The sequence below is a fragment of the Triplophysa dalaica genome, chromosome 13, assembly GCF_015846415.1.
Source record: "Triplophysa dalaica isolate WHDGS20190420 chromosome 13, ASM1584641v1, whole genome shotgun sequence".
Taxonomy (NCBI): domain Eukaryota; kingdom Metazoa; phylum Chordata; class Actinopteri; order Cypriniformes; family Nemacheilidae; genus Triplophysa; species Triplophysa dalaica.
The window spans coordinates 4,750,300-4,769,087 of NC_079554.1; the positions used below are offsets into that span (position 1 = coordinate 4,750,300).

Here is an 18,788-nt window from a genome sequence, read left to right on the forward strand (position 1 = left end):
AAAATGGAAACAAACCCAATTAGAGGTCTTTAAAATTGCATGGAAAGAGAGTGCAAGCTGTTACAAAAAGGCACTAAAAGCAGCAAAAGCCGAGCACTTCCGTAACCTCATAGAAAATAACAAAATTAATCCAAGGTTTTTATTTAGTACAATTGCTAAACTAACAAACAAACAGACTCCACCTGACCTGGGTATTCCGCCGCACCTTGGTAGCAATGAATTCATGAAGTTTTTTACTGAGAAAATCGAAATAATACGAGACAACATAGCTAAAACCAAACCTCCAAGTGTGTCGGAAGAATTAGTTTCAACCGTCACCCAAAAAGAAAAGCTAGAGTGTTTTTCTCCTATAAATCAGGAAGATTTAATCAAAATTATTGCAACATCCAAACCGACGACATGCTTATTAGACCCCATTCCGACTACTTTATTAAAAGAGTTACTACCTGCTGTAATTGAGCCCATTTGTAACATAATCAACTCGTCAATTAATCTAGGACATGTCCCAGGACCCTTTAAACTGGCTGTAATTAAGCCTCTTATCAAAAAAACTAACTTAGACCCCAATGAACTTGGAAGCTATAGAGCACCCCGGGTTGTCACTTTTGGACTTATTCACTATTTGTCACAATAAATTCCCTTCCGGGGTTGTTTAGACCTGCTGTCTTGTGTCCGTTGTATCTCTTACCCTGCCACACCAAGTATAAGCACACCTCGCTTTTCAGAGCGACAAGCTTTTTTGAAAAATCTGTGCGTTTCAGAGAGGCGGAGCAAAGAAGAGATAAAAACATGCAAAGTATGTGGAAAATACAGCGTTTTTGAATGTTTTTCAGTATATCAAAACTTGTACATCTATCAGTTACAGACTATTTAAAATGCACAACACAATCTAGACATTTAGATACATTGATAGAAAAGGATAGTTTAAATCACATACGTTCCTAATTGTCAGAGAAGTTTCTCTGGTTAGCATCAGATGTTAAGTTAGAGATGAGACGGAGACTTTTCACCAATGCTTTGAAGCTTAGGAGTCATAAATATCCTCCAGAGAAACCAAAGGGTTATCACACTCTCGGTCAGAGTTCAAAGCCTAAAACCCAGACCCCTGGAGCCAGGTTTGCCATGGTCTTTTGATGATGGTATCTAAAAACCAGGACAAAAGGGAGTGAGGGGGTTTATGGCTTCCCTCTCAATGATCCAATCACTACAACGCTGTTTTTGGGAGAGGATCAACTTTGTAGGATTTCTGTAGAATAAAATGCACAATCCTTAAGTAATAATACCCAATGAATGGAGTAGGGACGCCTTTTTATAGAACATAAAATAGTCACTTTATATTTATTTTCATGTGTCCATTTATGAGGAATATGTGGCGTTATGGATGTGACAATCCTGAAAATGGCACTTAACAAAAAGTAAAACAAATGCTTTACATGTTTGAAGAGAGGTCTCATGTGGATATTTGAACCACCATACGTTAAAATCTGTGCTGTTACCATAGTAAAAAAAATACAATCTTTGTATTGTTGACATTTTCACGGAATTGCCCATTCACTAAATTGCTTTCATTTTTAAATGGGTTAGAAGTTTACCTCAGTTGGTCTGTTAAGTCGCAGCTCCATGCTTTACTAGTAAATTCCGGGAACTATAGAAATGGTGAAAACATTGAAATGAGCGTAATTTATGCAATATGCTAAACCTGCAAAAAAACAACCCAATGTGAAACAGCGGAACTGGCAGTTGAGAGGATGCAACGAACTACGGAGAAGTATTTCTGGCGGACCGATGACAACAGGACGTTGTGTAACTATTGACATGAGGTGAAATCGCTTCGTTTAAGGGCCGCAATCCCTGAAAATGCACTTTTAAATGTTTATCTACCAGAAATTGAGTCGCCAGGGTGTGTGCAGAAAGACCTTGTAATTATACAAATCTACTCTTCTTTTTGCAATCTCCTTTAAACCACAACAGTGACACAAAACAGGCTGTTGAAGAATCCCTTATTAATCTGATGTCACATTGTTTACGCCTGCCCATGACCGATCACAGACGTTTAGGTCCACCTTCAGCCAGAGACATGCTGTCAGCCATTTTCAGGCAAGAGCAGATGTAGCCACTAGCCAGCGACAAAATGTCTAAGAAGCAACAAATGTGTGCTGCTGTCGTAATGTTAGTGGTAAAACTCAATGGCGCATATAGGGTCAGAAGACTTGTGACCGACATCATTTCTGTAAAGCTTATTCATTACAACGAAAGAAAGGTAAAGTAGTGTCTTTCTCGGTGAGTTCAGTTTTTTCTCGTTAAGTATATCTCGTAAGTGCGACAATACTTAGAGAGGATAAAAGCAGAGTGCGCATTTGTAAGACAACCTGGTTTCTGATCTTTACATGCATGTCTAAAATTTACAAGTACTCTGAATCCATGATTTTGCCTATTTCCTTGTTTATGTCTGTTTGTAATATTAATATGTTTTGGTCTTCTCCATTTAATTCGCATTAATGAACAAGGCATTAAGTTGATTTTAATTGCAGTTAGTGTATGGTTTTGGTTGGATAGGGCAATACAGATGTAATTGCGTTTTCCGCCATATTGCTTGTCTTGATGTCATCCAAAGCACATGTGTAAGCGCTCCAGGTCATATTTTCCACACTGGGAGGTAAGTAGAAGCTCATTTCCATTTAAAGAGAAAACCCATTAGCCAGCCAAGGATCTTCTCTCAGCACTGCAGGATTTAGTTCCAAGCCCAGATTATCCTCAGTCCCTGCCACATGCTTTGGGAGTCATTTATTTGAAAATGAGACTCCACTTCTTCCTTGTAGTGGAGTTTGGTATCTTTTATTATGCGACGGAGAGCATAGCACGGTGCTTTGTACTCGCTCCTGTTCCCCAACAGGAGACCGCCGTTGAATGCTGCTGACATGTTGATAAAATTTTGGCATTACCTGCTTGAGACTGGCTTTGTAAAAGTCCCCCGCTATGATAAAAGCATCTTCAGAATATTTGTTTATGTAGCCACTGAGCACAATCCTTAAGCTTATACAAAGCCAAACAGATGTCTGCCTCTGTTGAACTATAACTGCAAGAACGATTATCAATGAGAACTCCTGGGGCAGATAGAATGGGCTGGAAGTAATGTGTAAATATTCCAGATGAAGCTAGAAGGAATGCGACATAGTGGAGATATTCTTGGGGTCACACCATTTCTTGTTGATAATGGAATACACTACACCAAATCTGGATTTACCAGCCTCAGCTGATCCATCCATTCATTCGTAAAACAAAGAAGTTATTAGACGGTGTCACAGCAGTATCCGTGACTAAGGTCGTGAGCCATGTTTCAGAAAATCAAAGGATCTTACAGTCCCTAATGTCCCGTTGGAAATGTATACTTGCTCTAAGACCGTCAATCATATTCTCCAAGAATAAGACATTGCCAAGTAGAACGCTACTTCTTTTTCCATCACTTCTACGTGGTCAAGGAGATCCTAGATTCCCGCCGTCGTGGTGGCACTCTGGAATATTTGGTGGACTGGGAGGGCTATAGTCCTGAAGAGGGTTCATGGGTACCAAGAGATGATATCCTTGATCCGGCCTTAGTCATCACCTTCCACGAATCACATTCAAACAGCAGGTTACTTATCCTTCAGCTGTCACAGATCTGTAAGGCTCTCTCACCTTCCTCATCCAACGAGCAACTTCCCCAAAGCATCAATGACTCACACCTGTCGCTCATCCCCACCACTACTACTTAATCGCGCACATCACCTTCACTTATTGTCTGGTCTGTGTTACTGAGAGTAAGGACCCATCACTATGCCTCCTACCACAAGACTGTGATTTGGATTTTCATTTGTTACCCACCTGGATAACTTACCTGCTACCTCCATATCTTTCTCTCCATATCATCTTCACTCCTGCCCTTCAGTGTATGTGTCTCTCCCTCCGTCATCTTCATGAACGTCCACAATCTCCTGCATCAAAGACAGTATTGTTATCTTTGTTTGCTATTGCTATCATCCATTCTGCTTCATATATTGTTGACTGCATCAATAAACATTATCAAGAATCCTACTCAACTGCTTTCTGAGTCATTCCATTACATTTGATTGGTTGTGCCATGTTCTAGGCCAGTGTAATACTTGTAAAAACATAAAGTTTAAAAACAACCGCGTTACATTAGTATTACTGCACTATTGTATTAAATTGGTTGGCATTTCTAGGAACACTAGAACGCCATATCCAATTATTCCGTGTGGGAAAACAAACCCAAATTAACTTGGGTAAACCTTGTAAGGTTCTTGATCTTAGTTCTATGAAATGATTACAGTTTTATTTTTATTAGTGGTGGGCATAGATAATTTTTTTTAATCTAGATTAATCTAGATTAAAATGGCTCATTTGAATTCTGCCGAAGGCATTCAGAATATGTGTGCTACCCAAATAATGACTAAAAGTAAGTCTTTGAGAACGGGTTTCTCAAGCCAGGTGGCGCATTAGACCAGGGGCTCATCTCCTGTTTCCAAAATGCATCACAAACTGCTTGAGAAAGCTGTTCTACTATGATAATTGGTGATGAAAATTAAATTATGTTCAATAAGATGAACTTGTGTTTACTTCCGCATTAGCTAAGGGATGATTTGCGTTTAGGTGGTACTTGAGACTGGAAGAGCTCCTACAGTACATTTACATTTAGTCATTTAGCAGACGCTTTTATCCAAAGCGACTTACAAAGAGTTAGGGAGCAACAAGCGATGTGTCATACAGGAGCCATAATACATTAGATCTCAATACAAAGTTACTGGTTTCCACTAAAGCTAGACAACTATCTGTTGAGAGAAAGTGTTTTTTTTAAAACCAATTCCGCATTGCACAAGGTGCAAACAACCTTAGTCTTGTCGATGTTTCCATTGGGAAGCTTCTTAAAAATTAATATTCCCTGAAGCAAACCCGGCGGCTTCATAGCTGCATCCATGTTAGCACGTCACGTTTGATGCGGTAATTTCACAGTAACGTTATGTTGTGTTCAGACCAAACGCGAATGGCGTGTCAAGCGCGAGTGATTTATATGTTAATGCAAAGAGCCAATAGACCTACTTGCTGCGCGAATCGCGCGAATGAAGCCCTGGTTATGAGATGATAAGGCGGCTTCTGCTTCCGCGAATGACGCGAATCACGCGAGTTGAAAAATCTCGTTCTCGCCCCGTACAGTGCAGTTAAGCTGGTATACATCCGCGCTAAAATATCAAGGTGAAAGTCATCATAGCTTGCGTAGTATAGACCCAGCTCCCAACCCAACTTTGAGAATAGATTAACGGCGACATTTTTTTTATCGCGCGATAAGAGTCTCCCATTAACGGCCCACCACTAAATTTTATTATGTCGAAAAGTTGTTGTATGGTATTCTGGATCTAATAAATAAAAAAACGATCTGAAGCTTTATATACTTCCCGATAAACAGACCGGTGTAGTTCTGTGCACTGCAACCCAGGGGAATTTCTTATATGTTTAACATGAAAAACGCTTAAATCAGTAATTTGGTCTCAAAGTGTACCGCTAGTTTGGGTGGAATGTGTCAGAGAGACTGATCTTAAACTCTTTTTCACATTCCAGTTCTCTTACAGGATTTTTAGGCTACACTAGTTACATCAACCGGAATCAGGAACGCTTCCTATTAAAATTGATTTAGTTACATCAAATTAGGGTGTCCTCGACGAAGGATTTAGATAGTCAGAACTCTCAGGTCTTGCTTAGTCAACTGATATTCGAATTGCACGTGTGTGCATGCTTACATGTGAGTAGACACCAGATGGTTATAACAATGGTATTCTACAGTGTAAAGTGCAGCACAAAAGTAGTGGAGCAAAAAACAATCAAACATTAATTTACAGAATATGTTTAAGACAGAACATACCTTTATAATTTAAAAACTTAAAAACAAAATAAGCCAGATTCAAGTCACAATAATGTGCAAAATAAACTTGTTCAGCCAAAATTCCTAAAAACCAGGAGAACATATCACAAGCACAAGCCACAAATTTTATAATTAATTGACATTTTCCTTAAACATCATGTTACAATGCTGTGCCACTTACTAGACCAGATATACCTCAAAACTATTCTCAAAACTTGATTATAATAAATCATTTTTAATTAACCCAATGAACTAACAATAAAGTTACTATATTAACCGCATGAAAAGGAGGAATGCAATAGTGCTTGTTCATTGTATGTGTTTCCTGTGTGCCACTATTATGCTACCCTTGCTATACTACCGTGATCCTGTTTCCTCATGCTCGTGTTCCTGTTACCGTTCCCGTTTGTTACAAATTAAGTCAAGTCTTAGCGTTAGTTTCATTTTTGTCTAGTGTTGTTTAGTGCAGTGATAGTGAGTCTACGTCCTGTCTTCATTTCGTGTCATCCTGTGTTCTTGCCTCTTTACCCCATCGAGGGTGTTTTGTTTTGTTATGTTATTTTGTATAGTAAATCCTTCCTTTTCCATTGTGTTCCTGTGTTGCTACCTGCATTTGGGTTCTCCTTGAGCGTTCATGACAGAACGAACGAGCCAGAACGGAACCCAGCGGCAGCCATGAACACTGGACGGTCTAGCCTCCCCCGTCACCTCTGCAGTCATCGCCAGGGCAGTGAGACTGTGGATGAGTATGTGGAAAGATTCCTCGACATTGCCGAACAAGGCTTCTTCGGGGAGAAGGAGCTGGCGGTGCTGTTCAACACTGGTCTCAGAGACCCACTCTCCCGATCGGAAATGAGAGTGATGAGGCCGTGACCTGGAGGTGTTCATTTAAGATCGGGCTTATGTAATGATTCCGTTACCATGTCATGTATATTCTTGGTCATGGGATAGCCTTAGGTTGTGTGTGGAGGGAGAGATAGTGATCCTATCAGCTTGCTATACTGTCTCTCCGGTCTACTTCTTTGTTCCCGCCATCTTGATTCCTTGTTACCATCCCATTAGTGTTTTATATCTGTCAACTGGTCCATGTTAATTATCCTTTGTCTGTCTCCCCCATAAAACATCCTTGTGTCTATTGTCCTGTGCTTGTTCGTTGTATGTGTTTCCTGTGTGCCACTATTGTGCTGCCCTTGCTATATTACCGTGTTCCTGTTACCGTTCCCGTTTGTTACAAGTTAAGTCAAGTCTTACTAAGTGTTAGTTTTTGTCTAGTATTGTTCAGTCCAGTGTTAGTGAGTCTACGTCATGTCTTCTTTTCGTGTCATCCTGTGTTCTTGTCTCTTTACCCCATCAAGGGTGTTTTGTTTTGGTTCTGTTATTTTGTATAAAAAATCCTTTTGTTTACCCCTGCGTTCCCGTGTCACTGCCTGCATTTGGGTTCTCCTCGAACGTTCATGACATGTGCTATCCTGTTTTGAGTCTTAGCCGCACCCCCTTGTTTCCTTTCATTCATTATCCTGTTATCAGTTCACACCCTTCACCTGTTGCCCTCGATATGCCTGTTTTGTTCCTCTCTAATTAAAGCCCTTGTGTTTGATATCCTTTGCTGGATTGTTTGTCTTCATCATGTCTTGTCCTGTTACCCCTGATCTGTCTTTAAGTTAAGTTTTAATCAAGTTTTAATTTGTTAAAGTATATTGTTGTTGTTTCCCCCCTCGAGGGATTTTGAGTTTTGTTGAGAGCTGGTTTTTACATTATCTGAAAGCTGAAGAAAGAAGCTTTCTATTGATTTGATATTGATGTCATTATACATGTAACAAGTACAGTGTAACGAAATGGATTTAAGAAGAAAAATACAGAATAACACGAGGGAAGTGGAGAGAAAAATAGATACACACAATACACCATAGACAAGACTTGCAACAGGGTAAAATAATCCAGCTCCGGCAAGCAGCCATCTGGTCCAGTGCCATTACGGCGCCGCTCACAGACCCGCTTGTCAGGCGGGCGGTTCAAAGCTACGGAGGATATATGGTTTGTAAGGATATGACACTATCTGCTGGAACAACAACTGTTTACAAAGCTGGAATCTGAATTTCTATGCTACTTAAGACTTTTATTTTTTTTCATGGTCACATATGCACCGGGGGTTTCGGTACCAACCCTTAAAATGTTCTTTACATCATAAATCATATTTTTGGCGGCGCAGTGCGTGCGAAGCACATAAATACTGACATTAATTCTAGATTGCAGATTTAATCAGAATCAGAAAGAGCTTTATTGCCAAATTGTCATGAACCAGGTTCCTGCAGACTCTTCCGTTGGCCACCAGAGGGCTCCCTCCCCAGAATATTGAACCTATTTGGACTCCCTTCCCCACATTCCTGTTGCTGATTACTCGCACACCTGAACTTCATTTTGGGAGCTATTTTAGTCATATGCCTTCCTTGGATCTTTGTGAAGTCTTTCTGAGCGGTATTTCCTATTACCTGCCTTTCTGTGTGTTTCCTTTGGACTGTCTATACCGTTCGTGAGTGTTTGCTGCTTGTCCCTGGACTCTTTTCTCTGGGTTCTGGAATTCAAGATTGTTTGCCGCCTGCCTCGACTTACGCCTGCTCCTGGATATTAAGATTGTCTGCTGCCTGCCCCGACCCATACCTGCTATTGGATTACGAACTGTCTTGCCTTTGATATTGTGTTTGCTGGTGATTGACTCTGCTTTTACAACTTTGGTTTCAAGAAAATGTAGAAGAAAGAGGTGATCCTGGAAGCATGGCCTTATGGCCTGAACCCAGAGCTTAGGATAAGAAGCAGAGCATGAAGTACAGGCAGAATCCAAGAGGAGAACTCAAGAGAGCCAAAGCATGTCTTACGTGTCCTTTTCATCTCTTGTCAGGGATCCTGTCTAGCCTGTCTATGTTTATTCTCTGTAACACATGTGTTGATGTTTTCTTTAGTTGTGAGCACATGGCCTGTTTGACAGTCTGGCATGTGCTGTCATGCCATAGTGTTGGGACCCCGCCCCCTCGTTACCTGTTAATTACTGGATTTTATTATTGTTTCACTCTCCTTATCTGTTCCTTATCATTGTTTTCTCTCTCTCCCCTCCGGTTTTGTGTCCTGCTTTTATCCCTTTCTATTCCCTGTTTTTTCTTGTCCTGTCTACTAGTGATGGCAAAGTGAAGCTTCCTGAACCACTGAAGCTTTTGGAATCAGAGATTGACTATGACCTTTGCTGGTGAAAGTGTGGGAAAGCGCTGTGTCTCAAAATGTTTCACAATGGACCAATGCATTATTTTATAATCAATAATGATTTAATTCATTCATTCATTTTGGGTAGATTAGAAAATTAATAAATCAGCATATTAAGTACATGACAACAAAAATCTGTTTTGCAAAGGCCCTACCCCTAATCACTCAAAACAATCATAGGTGGATGAAGTTCACAACTTTCTTACTTGAGTTAAAGTACAGATACTACTGGTCTAATATTAGTCCACTACAAGTAAAAGTTGTAAAGACAGATTCTTACTTGAGTAAAAGAACAGAAGTACGTGCTTTTAAAGTACTCAAGTATTTAAAGTAAATTTCCTTTATATCAGTAGTACATTGTTTTATTGTTGTATACTGTACCTTATGCATCTGAAGCAACCTACTGTATACACTGCGTAACTCACAGTATTAGTTGTATTAGAGGTGTAGTTCACTTCAAAATGCGTCCCCATTTTTAAGTAAACTACACCTTTAATACAACTAATACAATGACCAACTCCTTTAAGAGATATATATATGTTAAGCAAATATATTTTTAGTTTAGATATAATCCTATAGGATAATTTAGCCTTGTTATCCTCATTAGCCCCCTAGGCATATATGTATTTGTTTTTTTATTTTGTATATTCCCTTTACCAGTAAGTGTTAAAGTTCTTGTAAAACATCATTCATTTTCCAAATTGCTTTAAATGATATAACAACAGATCAGAAGTTAACACGCATGTGTAGCTCTAGGTGTATGTGATGCCTATTTACCGTTTAGTCGTTGTGCCGATCATGTTTCTACGATCTTTGACTGATCGTAAACCACAGATGATTACACCACACTCTAACATGTGCCTTTTTCGTCTTTTATTGTTCCATTTGCCTTTTTAGAGTGCCATCAACGGTTTAGCAGCACAGATGTTTACATTGTATATGTATCTTGCTCTGTTGAAGGGCATCCACCAGTGTGCGGCTCTTCTGGCGTTATGGAGCGGCACTCCATCATAGACAGTATAAATATGCTGTGTCCCAGTATAAATTTCAAGGTTATATGACAATTTACCTTTTTGTCAGTGTCTATATTGCAACGTAACCCAATTTGCAGACGCACATTAACCATGTGCATGCATAATGTACCTGAAAGTTGTAGACACAACCCTGTGCTTCTAGTCCGGCGCGCACTGTCTTTACGAAGTTTCAAGACATAATTAATTGTTTGTAAAGAAATTAAATTCAAGCATTTTATTCATAGTGTATGCTGCAGCAAAGATGCACAATTTAATCTCGATCACAGTAAATGTTGTAAGAAGTTTTGACAGAAAAGTACTGGAAATACACAGGTCATACATAAACTTGTGTGGACAAAAATAAATAAAGATATTTGATATTGACACAAGGAAAGGGCACAGGGCTAGACAGAAAGATTTTATTCTCATCACATAAAGCTTTGTACAGTGCTGGCATCTAGTATGATTTTGATCACTCAATTTACATCCTACATTTCACAGCCTGTCAATTAATAAGATTTGTATACACACCCCTGAAAATCCCTGTAGTAGAGTAGGCGGGGCGAGACTGTGGTTTGAATAGGTGAGTAATTGTGAATGAGCGCCAGCTGTGCGCACACCGGGCTAGAATCACGTCCATTCCTTTAATATGCTCCCAATCTCCTACGTTACATAAAATTGGTCAGAGAATGAATTTGTTACGATTATATTGAACCATCTGTTTATATTTTACTGAACCCTTGTTGAAAGAGTCTAAACACAAAAATAGTCAGTCTATGAAAATATATATATTTTAAAAAAGGGAAATAAACAAATAATATCGATGTGACAAAAAAGGACGTGTTTTAAGGGAGACGTTAAACTTTGTAGGATTTCTGTAAAATAAAATGCACAATCCTGAAGCAATTATATCCAATGAATGGAGAAGGGATGCCTCTTTATAGAACATCAAATAGTTACTTTATATACGTTTCCATTTAGGAGGAATATGTAGCGTTGCGGATGTGACAATCCTGAAAATGGCACTAATTGCTTGCACAAAAATTAAAGCAAATGCTTTACAAATTTGAAGAGAGATCTCACATGGGTATTTGAGACACCAAATTTTAAAATCTGTGCTGTAAGCAAAGTAAAAACCGCTTGTGAAAACAGTTTTTTCGTGGTAAGGTTGACATTTTCATGGAATTGCCCACATCTCTTTTAAAGCTCTATACAATCTTGCCGTACATCTCTCTTATTTGCTTCATGTTTACAAACCAAAGCATACTCTAAGATCATACTTATCTGTTTCCCGTGCTATGTTGAACCTTCTGTTTGTAAAGTACCAATGGGGTCTAAAACATAGCTGGGTTGCTCCTGTTCTTTGGAACTCTATTTCTCAATCTACACGAGAAAGTGACTGTCTGACTACTTTCAGATCATGTCTAAAAACTAATTTTAACAGTTAAATAGTTGTTGTTTGTTGACTTGATGTTAATGATTATCACTGAAAAGTACAGTATCTTTTAATGTTTTGAAAGGCGCCTTTAAATAAAAGGTATTATTACTATTTGAATCCTTGTTCTTCTCAAGAAAGGGTCCTGAAGTGCCATAAAGAATTATTGTTGCTGTGAGCTTTTCGAATCCTGCAAGTTAGAAAAACATCTGCTGAAAAAAAGAGAATACAAATAAAACCCATTTATATTATCTGTTTCTCATAATTTGAAAACACAGAAAGTAGTCAACATTATACTTACATTACCACACTGAAGAGAATAATGCTATGTTCTCGAGGATGGTAAAATGAGGAGTGGAGCATTTCTCTCCAGATCCGCAATACAACTGTAGACATTAAACAAAACATAAGTTATTGGCACACAGTTTGAGATAAACTAAAAGGTGGGGGGTCTGTAAGGAACAATAAATAGTCAACAAGTTCACTCAACAAGCAGTTACAGGTGCATCTATTTTTTTAAATTTATTAAAAAAATCTAACTTTCTTTTATTCCAAATTCATTGCAGTTTTTATTTCCTGTAGCTCAGTGGTTAGAGCATGGCACTAGAAATGCCAAGGTTATGGGTTCGATCCCAGGGCATTGCTAATAGTCAGAAACAAATATACAATGCAATGTAAGTCACTTTGGATAATAGCTTCCGCCAAATTTATACAGTGGGTATGGAAAGTATTCAGACCCTTTGCTCAGTATTTAGTAGAAGCACCCTTTTGATTTAATACAGCCATGAGTCTTTTTGGGAAAGATGCAACAAGTTTTTCACACTGGGATTTGGGGATCCTCTGCCATTCCTTCTTGCTGATCCTTTCCAGTTCTGTCAGGTTGGATGGTAAACGTTGGTGGACAGCCATTTTTAGGTCTCTCCGGAGATGCTCAATTAGGTTTAAGTCTGGGCTCTAGCTCGGCCATTCAAGAACAGTCACAGAGTTGTTGTGAAGCCACGAATTTGTTTTTTAAGCTGTGTGCTTAGGGTCATTGTCTTGTTGGAAGGTAAACCTTCGGCCCAGTCTGAGGTCCTGAGCACTCTGGAGAAGGTTTTCGTCCAGGATAGCCCCATACTTAGCCGCATTCATCTTTCTCTCGATTGCAACCAGTCGTCCTGTCCCTGCAGCTGAAAAACACCCCCACAGCATGATGCTGCCACCACCATGCTTCGCTGTTTGGACTGTATTGGACAGATGATGAGCAGTGCCTGGTTTTTCTCCACACATACCGCTTAGAATTAAGGCCAAAAAGTTCTATCTTGGTCTCATCAGACCAGAGAATCTTATTTTTCACCATCTTGGAGTCCTTCAGGTGTTTTTAGCAAACTCCATGCAGGATTTTTATGTGTCTTGCACTGAGGAGAGGCTTCTGTTGGCCCACTCTGCCATAAAGCCCCGACTGGTGGAGGGCTGCAGTGATGGTTGACTTTCTATTTTGGTTCTTCTTTAACTCTCTCACCAAGGCTCTTCTCCCCCGATAGCTCAGTTTGGCCGGACGGCCAGCTTTAGGAAGGGTTCAGGTCGTCCCAAACGTCTTCCATTTAAGGATTATGGAGGCCACTGTGCTCTTATGAACCTTAAGTGCAGTAGAATCTTTTTTGTAACCTTGGTCAGATCTGTGCCTTGCCAAATTCTGTCTCTGAGCTCTTCTTTTGACCTCATGATTCTCATTTGCTATGACATGCACTGTGAGCTGTAAGGTATTATATAGACAGGTGTGTGGCTTTCCCAATCAAATCCAATCAGTATAATCAAACACAGCTGGACTCAAATGAAGGTGTAGAATCATCTCAAGGATGATCAGAAGAAATGGACAGCACCTGAGTTAAATATGTGAGTGTCAAATTAAAGGGTCTGAATACTTAGGACCATGTGATATTTCAGTTTTAATTTTTAATAAATCTGTAAAAATGTCGACAATTCTGTGTTTTTCTGTCAATATGGGGTGCTGTGTGTACATTAATGAGGAAAAAAATTAACTTAAATGATTTTAGCAAATGTCTGCAATATAACAAAGAATGAAAAATGTAAGGGGGTCTGAATACTTTCCGTACCCACTGTATATATATATTTATCTATATATATATATATATACATACATTTTGATGGTTACAATTTGCAGCTTAGTGAAATAATAAAATTCGGTATTTCGAAATATCAAAATATTTTCTCAAAGATCAATCAAAAATATATCTACAAAACAGAAACGTTCAAGATCTTCAAAGTACAGTTGAAAGAAAAAGTATGTGAACCCTTTGGGCTTACTTGGATTTCTTCATAAATTGGTCATAAAATGTGTTCTGATCTTCATCTAAGTCACAACAATAGAGAAACACAGTCTGCTTAAACTAATACCGCACAAACATTATAGGTTTTCATGTTTTTATTGAACACAACATGTAAACATTCATAGTGCAGGGTGGAAAAAGTATGTGAACCTTTGAGTTTAATAACTGGTTGACCCTCCTTTGGCAGCAATAACCTCAACCAAACGTTTCCTATAGTTGCAGATCAGACCTGCACAACGGTCAGGAGAAATTTTGGACCATTCCTCTTTACAAAAGTGTTTCAGTTCAGCACTATTCTTGGGATGTCTGGTGTGAATCGATCTCTTGAGGTCATGCCACAGCATCTCAATCGGGTTGAGGTCAGGCGTATTTTCTTCTGTTGAAGCCATTCTGTTGTTGATTTGCTTCTATGCTTTGGGTCGTTGTCCTGTTGCATCGTCCATCCTCTGTTAAGCTTCAGTTGGCGGACAGATGGTCTTAAGTTTTCCTGCAAAATGTCTTGATAAACTTTGGAATTAATTTTTCCATCGATGACAGTAATCCGTTCAGGGCCTGAGGCAGCAAAGCAGCCCCAAACCATGATGCCCCCTCCACCATAATTCACAGTTGGGATGAGGTTTTGATGTTGGTGTGCTGTGCCTTTTGTTCTCCACACATAGCGTTGTGTGTTCTTTCCAAACAACTCAATGTTGGTTTCATCTGTCCACAGAATGTTTTGCCAGTAGTGCTGTGGAACATCCAGGAGCTCTATTGCAAACTTCAGACGTGCTGCAATGTTTTTTTTGGACAGCAGTGGCTTCTTCCGTGGTGTCCTCCCATGAAGTCCATTCTTGTTTAATGTTTTCCTTATTGTAGATTTGTCAACAAAAATGTTAGCATGTGCCAGAGATTTCTGTAAGTGTTTAGCTGACACTCTAGGATTCTTCTTCACCTCATTGAGCATTCTGCGCTGTGCTCTTGCAGTCATCTTTACAGGACGACCACGCCTAGGGAGTGTAGCAACAGTGCTGAACTTTCTCCATTTGTAGACAATCTGTCTTACCGTGGACACATGGACATCAAGGCTTTTAGATATACTTTTGTAGCCCTTTCCAGCTTTATGTAAGTCAACAATTCTTTATCGTAGGTCTTCTGAGAGCTCTTTTGTGCGAGGCATGGTTCACATCACACAACGCTTCTTCAGAACAGCAAACTCAAAACTGTTGTGTGTTTTTTATTGGACAGGCCAGCTTTAATCAACACATCCAATCTCATCACATTGATTGGACCCCAGGTTGGCTGACTCCTGGCTTCAATTAGCTCTTGGAGAAGTCATTAGCCTAGGGTTTCACATACTTTTTCCACCCTGCACTATGAATGTTTACATGTTGTGTTCAATAAAAACATGAAAACCTATAATGTTTGTGCGGTATTAGTTTAAGCAGACTGTGTTTCTCTATTGTTGTGACTTAGATGAAGATCAGAACACATTTTATGACCAATTTATGAAGAAATCCAAGTAAGCCCAAAGGGTTCACATACTTTTTCTTTCAACTGTATGTTAAATAATCCATTCAATACTTGGTTGCACTAGTTACTGCTTCAATGCGGTATGGCATTGAGACGATCACCCTGTGGCACTGATGAGGCATTACAGAAGCCCATATGGCTTTGAAAGCTTCAGCTTTTTTGTATTGTTTGGTCACATTATTATTGTCAGAATACCAACATTTTGACACCGATACGATACCTAAATTAAATATTACGATACCAATACCAAAACTAGACTATGGGAAGAAAAATAACAAAATTAACTGAATAACATAAGTTTGTTTTATTTATTGATAAACACCCAGTATTTGCTCTCTACTGAAACAGAGTAGAACTGTTTAAACAAAAAATATATACAGCATGTATATATATATATATATATATATATATATATATATATATAAATAAATAAATTATATTTTGTCAGCTGTTTGTTAAGCTATTTTTGTTTGAACAAAAATAAGATTGTTGTTGCTGCTGATATTTAAAGCTTTGTTTAAATCAACATTGGTTCACAATTAAACGTTTCTTTGTTAATAGAACATTAACATGCAGATCTAGAACATGTTACTTTATTTTTACTTATTTTCTATAAATTTATTTTGCCATTTTCGTAGTTTCTGTGTCCTGTGTAGGTAAATATGAGCAAAGAAGGCTGTAAAAGTAGGGGGAATGTAGGGGGAATATCACATTGTGAAAAATACTTTACTTCCAAAAATGTTGGCCGAAATTATTGGCACTCTTTAATTTAATACGCGCAACCTAAATTTATAAGAAAAACAGCTCTGCTTTTTTTCAGTCTGATGATGTTTGAGAATACATTGAGAGTCATCCGAGTCGATTCCTCCATAAAGAATTTCTCCAGATCTTTCAAATGTTGGAGCTCCCTCATCTTCAGTTCATTTCACTTATTTTGTATAAGGTTCAGGTCAGGGAACTGGGATGACTATGGCTGGATCTTGATTTTGCGTTCAGTGACCCATTTTTTATTTAATTTAATTTTCCTATAAGAACAAGTCAGGGTTTTTTTTAAACTGTTAGCATTTGATATAATACATGATGGCATGTTTCTGATCAAGATGTCCAGAACCTCTGGTATAAAAGTAGGATCACAACAATGAAGATCTAGTTATTTAATTGTTGACATGAGGTGTTTTTTCTCCATGTGTGCACCAAACCTATCTTGTGTTATTGCTGCCAAAAAGGGTTAGGGTTAGACCCCATTCCTGGTTGAAGTTCTAGAATGGCAGATTAATATGGTGGAGTTTATTTTTGCGTAAGTGCAGAATATTTGTTTCTTGAACAGTGTTCCAAAAAACATGTGGGGATGGAGGTGCAGTTTGCCTTCATTTTCATATTATTTTTCTTACACTTAAATTCAACTAATTACTGTTATTCTCCATCTGTGATCTTTGAAAAGTCTTTGGCCACTCAAAACATTCTCTTCGCTGTGCATGAAGACAATATAGAAATATATAATCTTTCAGGCAGATTTGCAACATCTCCAGTCCATTAAAACTTCTTAATAATTGACCCGATGTTTTGAAATGTTTTATTGTTTCAACCACTTCATTTTAAATCCACTTTCGATTTTGTCTCGCTCAACAATCTTATGCTGCACATCAGAACTATTTTATTTGGCTTTAACCATTGTGATGAATGATTAAGGGGGTTTGTGCTTTGTGTTACTTAATATTATTCTCATGTGAAACAAGAAGTCATGACTTGACAACATAATTTCTAGTCACCTTGGTGTATATTGTACCTTGGGAATATTCTTGGGAGACATTTTAAGAATGTCTAGGGGTGCCTATAATTGTGGCCAGAGTGTGTTAAATAATTTTTTTTCACATTGTGATATTCCCCCCACTTCAAATTGTTTTTGAAATGTTGAAATTTTGTAGATTTTTTAAAATAAAAGATAAAAACTTTTTTTTGGTAAATATTTTTACAACCTTCTTTGCTAATTTTTACCAAGGGTGCCAATGATAGTGGAGGGCACTGTATTTCTGTCATTTGTTTGTACAATAGGAATTCACTTGCAAGCTTGTCAGCAGGGGATGCAGAATGACCTCCCTCAACCCCTTTTGCTTCCACTGACTTTTCAAACTTGATGGTGGACAACAGGCTTTTCAAATCCTCTTTTCTTTCTCTCTTTTGGCCCCTCCTTGATCTCTCTACATTGTTCTTTAGACCAGGCATGTTTGCTGCTGTAAACCTTTACCAGAAATTTGTGCATTTCTCCAACAAAATGTCCGTAAACGTTGATCGAGGAATGTTGCAGTGTAAAGGACAGTGTCGAGAGGTCTGCTTTCATATCTTGCTGTGAAGTCAGTTTTTATTTTATTTCACATGAAAGTGGGCTTTTCCATCCTTCACTGTCAGAGAGAAAAGTAGTTTCTATTTGAGGGGAGACACAGAAGACAATGTGGGGTCCTTCTCTCCAATTAATGCACCTGTTAAGCTGCTTAGTGGGCCTAAAACATCTCTGATGATGTCTAAAGTTGCCACATCAGAGTCTCTAGCATCAGATGCCACTTCTTCTTGTTGCTGAATACAAAATCTGACCACCATCTAAAAAGTGGAGTTCCACCACGTAGGCTCATCATGAGCAAGCTTTGCACAGGTTTCTGAATCCACTTTTCTCAACTGTATATATTGGCACCTGATTAGATAACTGATCAAATATTCTTAAATGAACACTTTGTGGCGAACCACAATATTATGTTTATTAAGAGACATTCACCAGGGTACTGTACCTTTAAGGGAGGGAGGAGTTAGTTTAGTGATGTTCCGGTTTTATACACGTGTGGTTGATTTTGATCTCACTCGCTGTTCGGAGTGAGGAATATTAAAGTGGATACTAAGCTGACTCGACGCATCTTCGTCTCTTGTCTCCTCATTTCTTGTACTCCACAATTTATTTAAATTTGACTTCTTTAGTTAAGCAGCCAATTTTATTTCATACAATTATATAGTTAGTATGGTGGTTTTTCTATTATAGTATTGAGTTTTCTTGAGTTGTCTGCATTTACTTGTCGTGTTTTTTTATTACAAATAGAAACGGTTCTTTGTTGCAGTAAGAAGCAAAATTTGCGATAATGGCGGACCACACATACTCTGCACAAGAGCCGATAGAGCGTCAATATGTTCGTTCAAAAAAGAGAAATTACGATGCAGCAAGGCGAAGTCGAGACAAAGCACGGCAGAAAACCTGAATAAACATCGACGTGGCTTTTCCTAAATGGAGGGCACTGAAGCAGGACAAGGGTTTGCTACACAACGCCGAAGCTGCCAGCTTTCTGCTGGACCGGTAA

The 18,788-nt window shown here is 38.7% G+C and overlaps 1 protein-coding gene and 1 long non-coding RNA gene across 2 annotated transcripts in view; both read right to left on the minus strand.

Moving 5' to 3' along the window:
- kcnk10a (potassium channel, subfamily K, member 10a) overlaps positions 1–18,788 on the minus strand; it is a 97,124-nt gene that overhangs the window by 41,841 nt on the left and 36,495 nt on the right. The gene's annotated exons all lie outside the window — the stretch shown is intronic.
- On the minus strand, positions 10,582–13,868 carry LOC130434856 (uncharacterized). The gene is made up of 2 exons (XR_008908727.1): positions 11,913–13,868; positions 10,582–11,801 (listed from the first exon to the last, which is right to left on the minus strand). It is a non-coding gene; the product is annotated as an uncharacterized LOC130434856 (long non-coding RNA).